The 10,404-nt window shown below is 46.3% G+C and overlaps 1 long non-coding RNA gene across 1 annotated transcript; it reads right to left on the minus strand.

The window, feature by feature from the left end:
- Window positions 1-3,658: 3,658 nt before the first annotated feature.
- On the minus strand, window positions 3,659-6,747 carry LOC121436054. Its single transcript, XR_005972642.1, has 3 exons — window positions 6,550-6,747; window positions 4,939-5,127; window positions 3,659-3,817 (listed from the first exon to the last, which is right to left on the minus strand). It is a non-coding gene; the product is annotated as an uncharacterized LOC121436054 (long non-coding RNA).
- Between the last annotated feature and the right edge of the window lie 3,657 nt (window positions 6,748-10,404).

A 10,404-nucleotide genomic window follows, 5' to 3' on the forward strand; every position in this document is an offset into this window, starting at 1 on the left:
AGCCTTGTGGTAAAATGTAAAATATAAAATAATGGAAATAGGTTAATTCTAGATGTAAGAGCTAGCCAATAAGAAGCTAGAGCTAGTTGGCCAAGCAGTGATTTAATTATACAGTTTTTGCGTGGTTATTTCGAGTCTGGGCAACCGGGAACAAACAAGCAGCCTCTGACAGCAGAACCCCTGAGATTACTGGAAGCTGGGAGAGAGAGAAAGATGGCAGAGATACTTCTCTAGAGCCTCCAGAGAGAGCCATCACCTTTGCTCTCAGCTTCTAGATGGATGATAGAATGCTTTGCATGCTGTTTTAATGCACTCAGCGTGTGGTAACTGTTTGGCAGCCCCAGGATAGGAATGTGTTTAGCTTCCATAGGGACGAGTAATGTGGAAAGGAGTAGCAGTTACCAGTTCACCTGAGCCAAGCAGCACCAGTAGCCCATGATTTTCCAACGTAGTCAGTGGGAGGTTCTCAGATCATATACGTCTGGTACCACTGGGGGCCCACATCCTCTCTTAGCCTAGAGGAGTTTCTGTGGCAGAGAATGTGTCAGCAGCACGCGTGACTTGGGATGCATTGCTAAGTGCCTAGGATGTCATGGAGACATCCTTTGGTATGACGGCCTTCTGCTTTGACTCCCTCTTCCTTCTTCTCTCTCTTTACCCTGGAAGGGAGGGAGGGGGAGAGAGAGAGAGAGAGAGAGAGAGAGAGAGAGAGAGAGAGAGAGAGCTAGAACGTCATTGTTGTCTTTCTGCTGCTGCCAGGACCACAGTGTCTACATGATTCTGAACTGAGATGGTTCTTTGCCCACTTGGCTTCTGCTCCAGGGGAAAGAAGCCAGGGAGGAGGCCTCTCTTGTCTCAGGCCCTATGCTTTGCTTAAAACTGTGAACCATGGAACCATGGGAAATGCTCTGAGAGCAATGTTAAAACTGTCTTCCTTTTGCTTGAGGCTGCTGAGGTTCACAGAAGAGACGGATGCTCAAAACACCCTTGTCTCAGCGACACTAGACTTTACATCTGTGCACCATGATCCTTGCTGTAGCTGCACACCACAACTCTCTGTGCCTTCTACTTTTCCAAGGGAGCCAGAGAGATAGCTCAGTGGCTAGGTACACTGGCTGCCCTTCCAGGGAATTCTGGTTCCATTCCCAGCACCCACATGGAGGCTCACAACTGTTTGTAACTTTAGTTTCAAGGTATCTGATGCCCACTTCTGGCCTCCATGAGCACTGGGCACTCACATGGATCACATTCAAAGATACAGAAAATATACGCAAACCTATAAAATAAAAATTAAAATAAAACCCAGGTGCATCCATGCTTTTGCCATCAGAGAAGCTGGGGTTGTTGTTCCTTTCTCTGTGCAGTGTCTGCTTTCTGTGGGCCGTGTGTGTGTGTGTGTGTGTGTGTGTGTGTGTGTGTGTATACACTTAAATAGGTGTGGGTATACATTTAGTGATTTCACATAGAAGTCATAGGACACCAACCTGGGGTGTTGTTACTCAGGTGCCATCCACTTAATGCCTTTTTTTTTAAACCAAGTCTCTCACTGGCTTGGGACTTACCAGTAGGCTAAGCAGGTAGGCTCAGTAACAGTAGGCCAGTGAATCAGAGGGTTCCTTCTGTCTTTTCCTCTCTAACTCTGGGATTATAAGCACTGATATCATGCCTGGTTGTATTTTCATAAGTTCTAGAGATCCAGCCAAGGCCCCCATACTTGCAAGGCAAGCATTTTACTACCTGAACTATCCCTCCATCCTGCATGGGTCACTGTTTTCAAGAAGCGATGGAGAAAGATGCTTGCGGAGCACGTGTCTTTACATGTACCATGCTGAGCGTTGCCCTGACTTAACAGAGGAGGAGGGTGTGGCTCAAAGAAGTCCAAGTCATATACAAGATCATGTGGCTGTGAAGCAGAGCTGGGATCCAGATTTCTCCGGGGAGGCTGGAGAAAAGGGACCACACCCTTGAGACATGCTACTTTCCTGGGGGTATGGTAGCAACCAGCAAAAAAGGAGAGGGAAAATGGCAAGACCATGCTACCTTTCAGCTCCCCGCCACTTTCTTCCAGCCCAACTGTTTCTTGTTTCTATGGCAACAAAAGCAATCTTAATAGCAATGCTTATCTCTTAAAAAAAAAAGTGCCGATTACTTTTCCTGCTCTGCACCCTCCTAACAAGGAGAATACACAATGGAAGAGTACACACAAGACAGCCCATCTCTCACTTAAAGGTCCAGTATCAGAATCAAACCCCAGTCAACAGGATGTGCACATTTAGTGGGAACCCACGATGCCCAAGAGGCCAGGAGCAATGTTTGGGCTCCTCTGTTTGGGTTGGTCACTAGTCTTGAGGGAGATGACTCAGGTGCTGCTTGGCAAAGTCAACAGGCCCAAAATAAGGATGCTCTATGAAGGAGGCAGCTACTGGCCACCACTGGCCACCCTCAGTCCACCTCCCCTCCTTTCTGGTCACGTCTCTGCGCCCCTAGACTCGTCCCAGTTGCTGTAGTCCCTACCACATCCTGTTCTCTTTCTTGTTCGGGGCTCTTGGCTGAGATTTGACCCCACCTCTCTCCAATGACCTGAATTTTGCAGTGAAACGAGCAGAAGTCTAGGCATCTCCAGGGCTCTGCTCTAACGCAGAAACCAGGTATCTGGAGGGCAGCACTCATTTTCAACAATTATAAATAATAAGATTTATACTTAATGACATAACAAATATGTCTTTCTGTTCTAAAACTTTATCTATTTTAGGTTGTGTTTCATGTAGTCTGGACAGACCTTGAACTTACTATATAGCTGATAGTGACCTTAAATTTCTGATTCTGTCTTTTAAAAAATAATTAATTAATTAATTAATTAATTAATTAATTGTATTTTTGAGACAGAGTCTCACTATGTAGTAGCTTTGGCTGTCCTGGAACTCACTATGTAGACAAGGCTAGTCTCAAACTCACTGAGATCCAATTTCCTCTGTCTCCTAGGTGGTGGGATCAGAGGTGTAGACCACTATGCCCAGTTAACTCAGTACTGGGGATTGGACTCAGGGCTTCAAGTATGCTAGGTGAGCACTCTGCCAACAGAGCCATATCCTTAGCTCTTGTCCCAAAACTTTAAAAATGTGGGTGCTATCCCTTTTCCAATCCTTTTCTTAAAGGCTTTAATGAAAAGGGCCTTCCTTTTCCCCCTCTAACAATGACTCATGTTGACCTCCAAAGCACTTATAAAAGTTAATAGATATATATTTTTTTTTTATTTTCGAGACAGGGTTTCTCTGTAGCTTTTGGTTCCTGTCCTGGAACTAGCTCTTGTAGACCAGGCTGGCCTCGAACTCACAGAGATCCGCCTGCCGCTGCCTCCCGAGTGCTGGGATTAAATGCGTGCGCCACCACCACCCGGCTAATAGATATTCTTTTATGAATTTATTGGTTCCTTATTCATGGAGGTATATTTTGTTTTCTGAACAAGCTGATAAGCTAGCCATAGTAGAATCATACTGTTTACATATTTGTAGAATTTAATTGTGAATTCCTGTATATTCAATTGTGGCTTTCCATTACTGGATTTGCAGTTTAATTCTTACACAGTGTAGATATGTTTACGAATGCACACGGGGAAGAGTAAGGAGGATTCCCAAGCAGAGACAGGTAAGGGCTATATAATTGGTATTATGTCTTGTGCCGATCCCAAATGATACTCATTCACCAAGCTGCGTTTTTGCGAGGTCCCCTCTTGCTGCAGGATCCTCTGTCTCGTTGGCCTTTGGGGCTCTCTGTCTTTCCACCACTGTCTTGTCGTCTTTCATTCACCTAAGCTCGGCTGGAGATAGAATTACCAATAGGGTCTGTGATTAAGGGTTTTGGTGGCTGTTTTTGATCTCTCCCCTGAACTAATTAAGGCTGGACAAAGCAAGGCCATGAGTTCATTAAAGGGGCAGGCACTGATTGAGTCTCTGTCCAATTTTAGGCACCGCACTGCAACGGCAGGCAGTAAACCTCACAAAACAGACAGAGCAAATGACTAGAAACCGGACTGGGGAGATGGCTCAGTGAGTAGAACATGATCTAAGGAGGAGGACCCGAGATCCCCACACCTTCAAAACCCCAGTGTTGGGGGCGTGTCTGAAACATCAGCACTGGGGAGCTGGAGACTCAGTGAACTCAGGTTCATTGAAAGACCCTGTCTCAAAAACTTAAGGCAGCTGAAGGAAACATCCAGCATGGAACTCTGGTTTCAGCATACAAGTGCACACATGTGAACATATACAAACACACCCACACGACATACACACAGGCATACGCACACACAACACACATATTATTAGGTCTGTACGACACAGTTGAAGAAAGGGAGTGAGCCAAGAGGAAGAGGTGGAGAGTCCTCTCCTCTGCCAGGGTAGATAGGGAAGGGCTCCCTACAACCTGACACCTAAACATGAGGGGTTAGAGTGAAGATGGGGGAGCAGGACACCGTGTGTGTGTGTGTCTGTGTGTTTGTGTGTGTGTGTGTGCGCACACTTGTGTGCACAGGATAATCCAGGCAGAGACAAAAGTATAGTCCAAGGCACTGAGGTATGGAGGAGGTTGGTATTTTAGAAGAACCCCCCCCCCCACCACCACATATGTGTGTGTATGCATCTATAATCTATAATATATAATATTATTATGTAATATAATAATATGATATTATAATATATAATATTATTCTCTCTCTGTATAGATATGTGCACACAGTGTCATGTGCCTTGGTTGGAGGTCAGAGTCCAGGTTTAGACAGCCAGCCGTCTCCTTCCACCAGGTTCAGAAGAACTCAGGTCACCGGGCTTGGCTGAAGTCACCTTTCCTGACTGAGCCCTTTTCCCTGGCCCCATCATGCCAGCATCTTGAGGTTTCAGATGTAGATGGAGCCCGTAGCATAGAGGCAGAGGATGCAAAATGTACCTGCAGCCCGAGGAGAGCCAAGCTCTGTGCTCCTGTCTGCCCACCATGCTTCAAGGGCTGCAGTTGCTCCAGCGTGCAGCTCTGAAGGGCAGTCGGAATGGATCAGCTGTCAGAACCGCGGAGTCTGGGGCCCAGCCATCAGGATGTGGGGGTGTGTGTATCTTCTGTTTATTCTTACAGTTTGCTTCCCTGAAAACACACGCCTAGCTGCCATGCTCCTCTCCCAAGGAGGCTAGTGCCAGCACTCCATTGCTCATGAGCAACCCTGCAAAAACAAACCCTGGTCCTCAAGGCGGCTGAGGTGCCAGGGAGTCAGGCCTGTGCTGGCTGGGCATCCCAGAGCCTAGGAACAATCTGGTCTTCAGGAAGAGAGGGAAGAAAAACAATTTCAAATTCCAGGCGCCCAGGGCCTCTTACAGATGGCCATTGTCAGGGGAAGGGAAAGCTAAACTGTGAGTTAGCACGGTGGCGCCTCTGGGAAACGGGGAGGATATTGAGGTTGGGGGCCGCTGCTCAGGGTGTTTGAGCATCGAGGAAGGGGCTGGGTTAGTTGAAGAAAGAGCTGAATGGCTCTCTTGTTGGGAAGCACGCCTTTAAATGCCTCAGTTTCCAGTACTAACACTGCGTAAGGGGGCATGGGTGGGACGGCTTGGCAGGTAAAGTTGCCTGCCTATGAGCACGAGGACCCGAGTTTCATCCCAAGAACCCACGTGCTGGAAGGCCTATCTTCCAAAAGTCATCCTCTGACCTCTGCACATGCGCAGTGGCACATGACCACAAACATGTGCGCATGTGCACACACACACACACACACACACACACACAAATAAAATAAAAGAATTAAAACAGTTATACAGTGAATAGCTACATGTGGTGGCAACAGACATATTGTCCCAGCTAGTGGGGAAGCTGAGGCAGGAGGATCATTTTATCCCAGAAATTCAAAGCCTGTAGGGATAACACAGTAAAACCCATCTCAAAAAATAAGCAATGGAGCAGGAGAGAAGGCTAAGCGGTTAGAAGCAGTTACTGTTCTTCCAGGCGACCCCAGTTCAATTCCCAACACCCATGTGACAGCTCCAAGTGCTTGTGACTCCAGTTGCAGGGGATCTGACAGCTTCTTTTCTTCTTGGGCACCAGGTACTCATGTAAAGGAAACATGCCAAGGCTGGGATGTGGGGAGGTTTGAGCATTCAAGAACCTGTCGAGCATACACAAAGCCCTGGGTTCAAGCCCCAGCACTGCGTGAAGGAGTCATGATGGTGTGTGCCTGGAATCTCAGCCCTTGTAAGGTGAATTCAAGAGGGTCAGCAGCTCAAGGTCATCCCATAGAAAGACAAAGGTCAGCCGATGCTACACAAGACCTGATCTCAAAATTGCAGGAACCGAAATGGAATATGCTGGACTGAAAACGAGTGTGGTCTGCCATTCTCTATCTTTCTAAACGTCTAAACTTCTCTCTTTCTTGAGTCAAGGATGCCAACACTTCCCTCTTCAGCTCATTCCAGAAGGCTACTGATCACCATGGTGAGGTGAAAAGAGACAGTGGCCCTGGATTTGTGCTTATATCGGGTGTTCCTGCCAGTTTTCTTCCCCAATGGCTCCACTCACCTGGTTTGCTAAATGCAGACTTGGTGGGGCTGTGCTACAAAATTCCAGCATTTGGCTAACAAGCCCCCGGGTTATTGCTGTGCCAGGAAGTAGAACAGGGAATTCCTTCCTGGCTGCTTCATAGATGTCATGTCTTCGCGAGGTGACAGACTCTTGTTTGCAGGGTGGATCTCACTGGCCTGTGTGGCGCTTGGGAAACTTCACAGCTTCGTTCGGAACTCTTCTGGAAGGAGACGGAACAAACACTGGAGGTCAGTGACTACGTCACGTCCTAAACACTTTCCATGGGAGTCAAAGTCCACTCCGAGTTGCTCAGCCAGAACATCCGGAACCAGAAGGGGATAGGTAGACATTGTGTGTTTCCTTTTCCTGTGTGTGAAGGGTGTGTGTTTGTGTGCACATCCTTCTGTGTGAAGGTGCATGTATGTGTGTGCATCTAGATGCTAGAGGTCGGTCTCATCTTAGGAGCTGTCCCCCTTTTTTGAGAAGTCTCTCACTGGGATGTGGAGCTTGCCAGTTTGACTCAGCTGTCTGGCCAGCGAGCCCCAGGCATCCTCTTGTCTCTACCTCCTCAATGCTGGGATTATATATGCCACTGTGCTTGGCTTTTTTAAATGTGCATTTTGGGCATTGAACTGAGGTCTTCATGGTTGCATGGCAAGCATTTTACCGACTGAACCATGTCCCTGCCACTGGAGGTGGACGTTTTAATATTAACTTTTTTGAGGGATATTTTTGGTGAAGACCTGTCACTACCCTTTGGCTGAAGGTACGAGGCAGCATGCGTTGTACACCCTTTTACTTACACGGTTTTGCCACTCCTGTACCATGTTTGAAAGTTGGATACTCAAAGTGTGATTATAATACACATTTCTAGTTGATTTCTTCAATTTGGCTTTGTTTCATGTTAGACCTCAGGATGTGTTAGACATCGTGGCTAACTTAGGGGAAGAGGGACATACTGAGATTAAGCAAACCTGTGGAGTTCTTTCGGTGGACTGTGCACTGCAACAGTGTTGGATCTTAGAGCTCAGCCTGAAAAGATCCATCAGACCTACCGAGCGAAACAGGAACTATTGCGATAGGTAGGGATGAACCACGCTGCTCATCTTCCTTAAATGTCTGCTTGAGCAAATTGTACACTGATGACTTGGGGAACGGGGGCAGGAGGCTTTCCCAAAGATCCTTTCTCATACTATTCTCGTTGTTTATGGAGTTTTCAGCAAAACATCACTGGCAAGTCATTTACCAATGCATTTTGTTCCAATGTTGAATTAATTTTCTAGGAATTTTCTTTACCACCTGCGTGTGTGTGTGTGTGTGTGTGTGTGTGTGTGTGTGTACCTCTAAGTGCAGTGCCTACATAGGCCAGAAGAGGACCTTGTATCCCCCATAGCTGTGATCATCCAGTGTGAGGCTGGGGTTCAGTAACTCAGGTTCTCTAGAAAAGCTGAAATGCTCTTAACTGCTGATCTCTCTCTTTCTCTCTCTCTCTCTCTCTCTCTCTCTCTCTCTCTCTCTCTCCTTTCACTCTCTGAGACAAGGTCAAGGTCTAACTATGTAGCCTTAGCTGAACTAGAATTCCGGATATGAATCAGACTGGCCTGGAACTCAGAGATCCGCCTGCCTCTGCCCTTGTGTGCTGGGCTACCCCAGCTCAAGAGTTCCTTCATTACTGCCATAAAGCTAAAGCTCCTCCTTGTATCAACTTATTTGATTTCACGTATAAACCCAGGGATGCCTGAGTATTTCTGAAGATCAGTCCTGAAGAGTGCTGCTCCTCAGCAAGGGTTTTGTTCAGAGGCTTCTGGGAATAAATCCGCTAAAATAAAAACACTGACTTTGCTCTTTATTGGTTCCTGTTCTTTTTCCTTAAGATACTGCAATATTATTTATTTATGTTTCAGTGTGTGTGATGTATGTTTACAGTTGCCCATGTTTCTTCAGTCCCCTCTACACACCAGCTTTCTGTGTAGGTTTCTGGGTAGATTTGAACTCAGATCCTTATGCTTGCACCGTCGGTGTTCTACCTGCTTAGCCATCTCCCAGCCACAGTTCTTCTCTTGCCCCGCATTTAGCTTGGATTATACTTGTTCTGTAAACATTGCATCACAAGACAAACAGCCTTTGGAAGTTGTTTGTTAAATTTGCTCTTGTTTTTAGTATATTTCTTTATTTTTGAAACTGAGATATACTTACACCATTTCCACCTTCCCCTTCCTTCCCTCCAACCCTTCCAGTATACCCCACCTTGCTCTCTCTCAAACTCCTGGCCTATAGCTTTTCAATTGTTGATATATAAACACACATGTTTGTGAATTCCTAAATCGATCAATACACTCTTCTTAGTCCATATATTGTTACTTGCATGCATATGATTTCATAGCTGACTTCTTAGTGTTGGATCATCACTCTGAGGGCTCTTCCCTGGGGAAGACTATTTATCCAGTTCTCATAATTCCTTACGTGTTTGTCGCTCTAGGGTTGGGGTCCTGTGAGATCTCCCCCTTTCTTGTGAGCATGTCTGTGGGTGGCATTTTTGTTCAGGACTTGTTTTGGTAGCCGTGTTGGTGTGATGTTCACAGGTATAGCTTCTTTGACGTTTCTAGGAGACACAATCTCACAACAAACCCCCTGTTCCCTTGTCTCTTTCAGTATTTCTGTCCCCTTTTCTGCTAGGATCCCCATGTTGTAGATGTACCAATTGGGGCTGGTCTCATGTTCTCTGCATTTTGGTTGGTTGTGGTTTTCTGTAATGATCTCTGTCTGTTGTAATGAGACATTTCTTCTCTGCATTTTGGTTGGCTGTGGTTTTCTGTAATGATCTCTGTTGAAACGAGACATTTCTTTAATGAGGGTTGTTTTATGTCCTACATGTCCATTTCTTGCAAATCCAGGGTCAGGGTGATTGAAATCCATTGGACACAAAATACAAGGAGCCACTCATTCCTAGCCAATCAGGGGCATGGCCAGTGCGTGAGTTCGAGAATCTCTGACCTTGCGTCTCCTCCCACTCAAGCTCTGGCACATTTTCATTAATAACTTCAAAACAGTATTTTTAAGAATGACTGGCATGGGGCTGGAAAGATGGCTCTGAGGTTAAGAGTCCCCTTGCAGAAGATCTGAGTTTTGTTTCTAGAGCCAACATGGGATGGCTCACAATTTCCTATAACTTTAGCTCCAAGGAATCTGACATCTTCTGAGCGGAGGGTACCTGCACTCACAAGTGTATGCTAACACACACACATAATTGGAAATAACAAAAATAAATCTCTTCAAAAGGAAATGATGAGTGTTCTATGTTCCCTCCATCTCAGAAGAAGTGACTCATAACCGTTTGCTTACCTTTTCTCATAGGAAACCCTGTAGAGCAGGCACCATCCATACCGCCCCTGTTTTATAGGCAAGGAAACTAAAACATGGGGTTGTTAACTGACTGTTCCGTGGCTGTTCATGGAGGAAGCGCCAGAGCTGAGAGTTGGATTGGGGCCATCTGATTTTCAGCTCTTGACCTCATCTTTTCCACTATATACCTCCCCAAGGATGCTGCATGCCCTAGAAAGCTGGTTGGCTGAGCACCCGAGTCCCACACAATGCGAGAGATGTCAGTCTGTTACTTGGGGCTGGAAACTAGTCTCAAGAATTTTCAGAGTAGGTGCTGGAGAGACGGCTCAGTGGTTGAGAGCACTTGCTGCTCTTCCAGATGATGGGAACTTGTTTCCCAGCACCCACTGCGGGGCTTATGAGCACTGTGACTCCAGATTCAGGGGATCACACACCCTATTCTGACATCCATGCGCATCTACATGCACATGTAAATGCACACAACATTAAAAAGAAAAGGATTTCTAGAGT

Source organism: Microtus oregoni, unplaced genomic scaffold (genome assembly GCF_018167655.1).
Source record: "Microtus oregoni isolate MIOR12 unplaced genomic scaffold, Mior012 000048F_ref0000485, whole genome shotgun sequence".
Lineage (NCBI taxonomy): Eukaryota > Metazoa > Chordata > Mammalia > Rodentia > Cricetidae > Microtus > Microtus oregoni.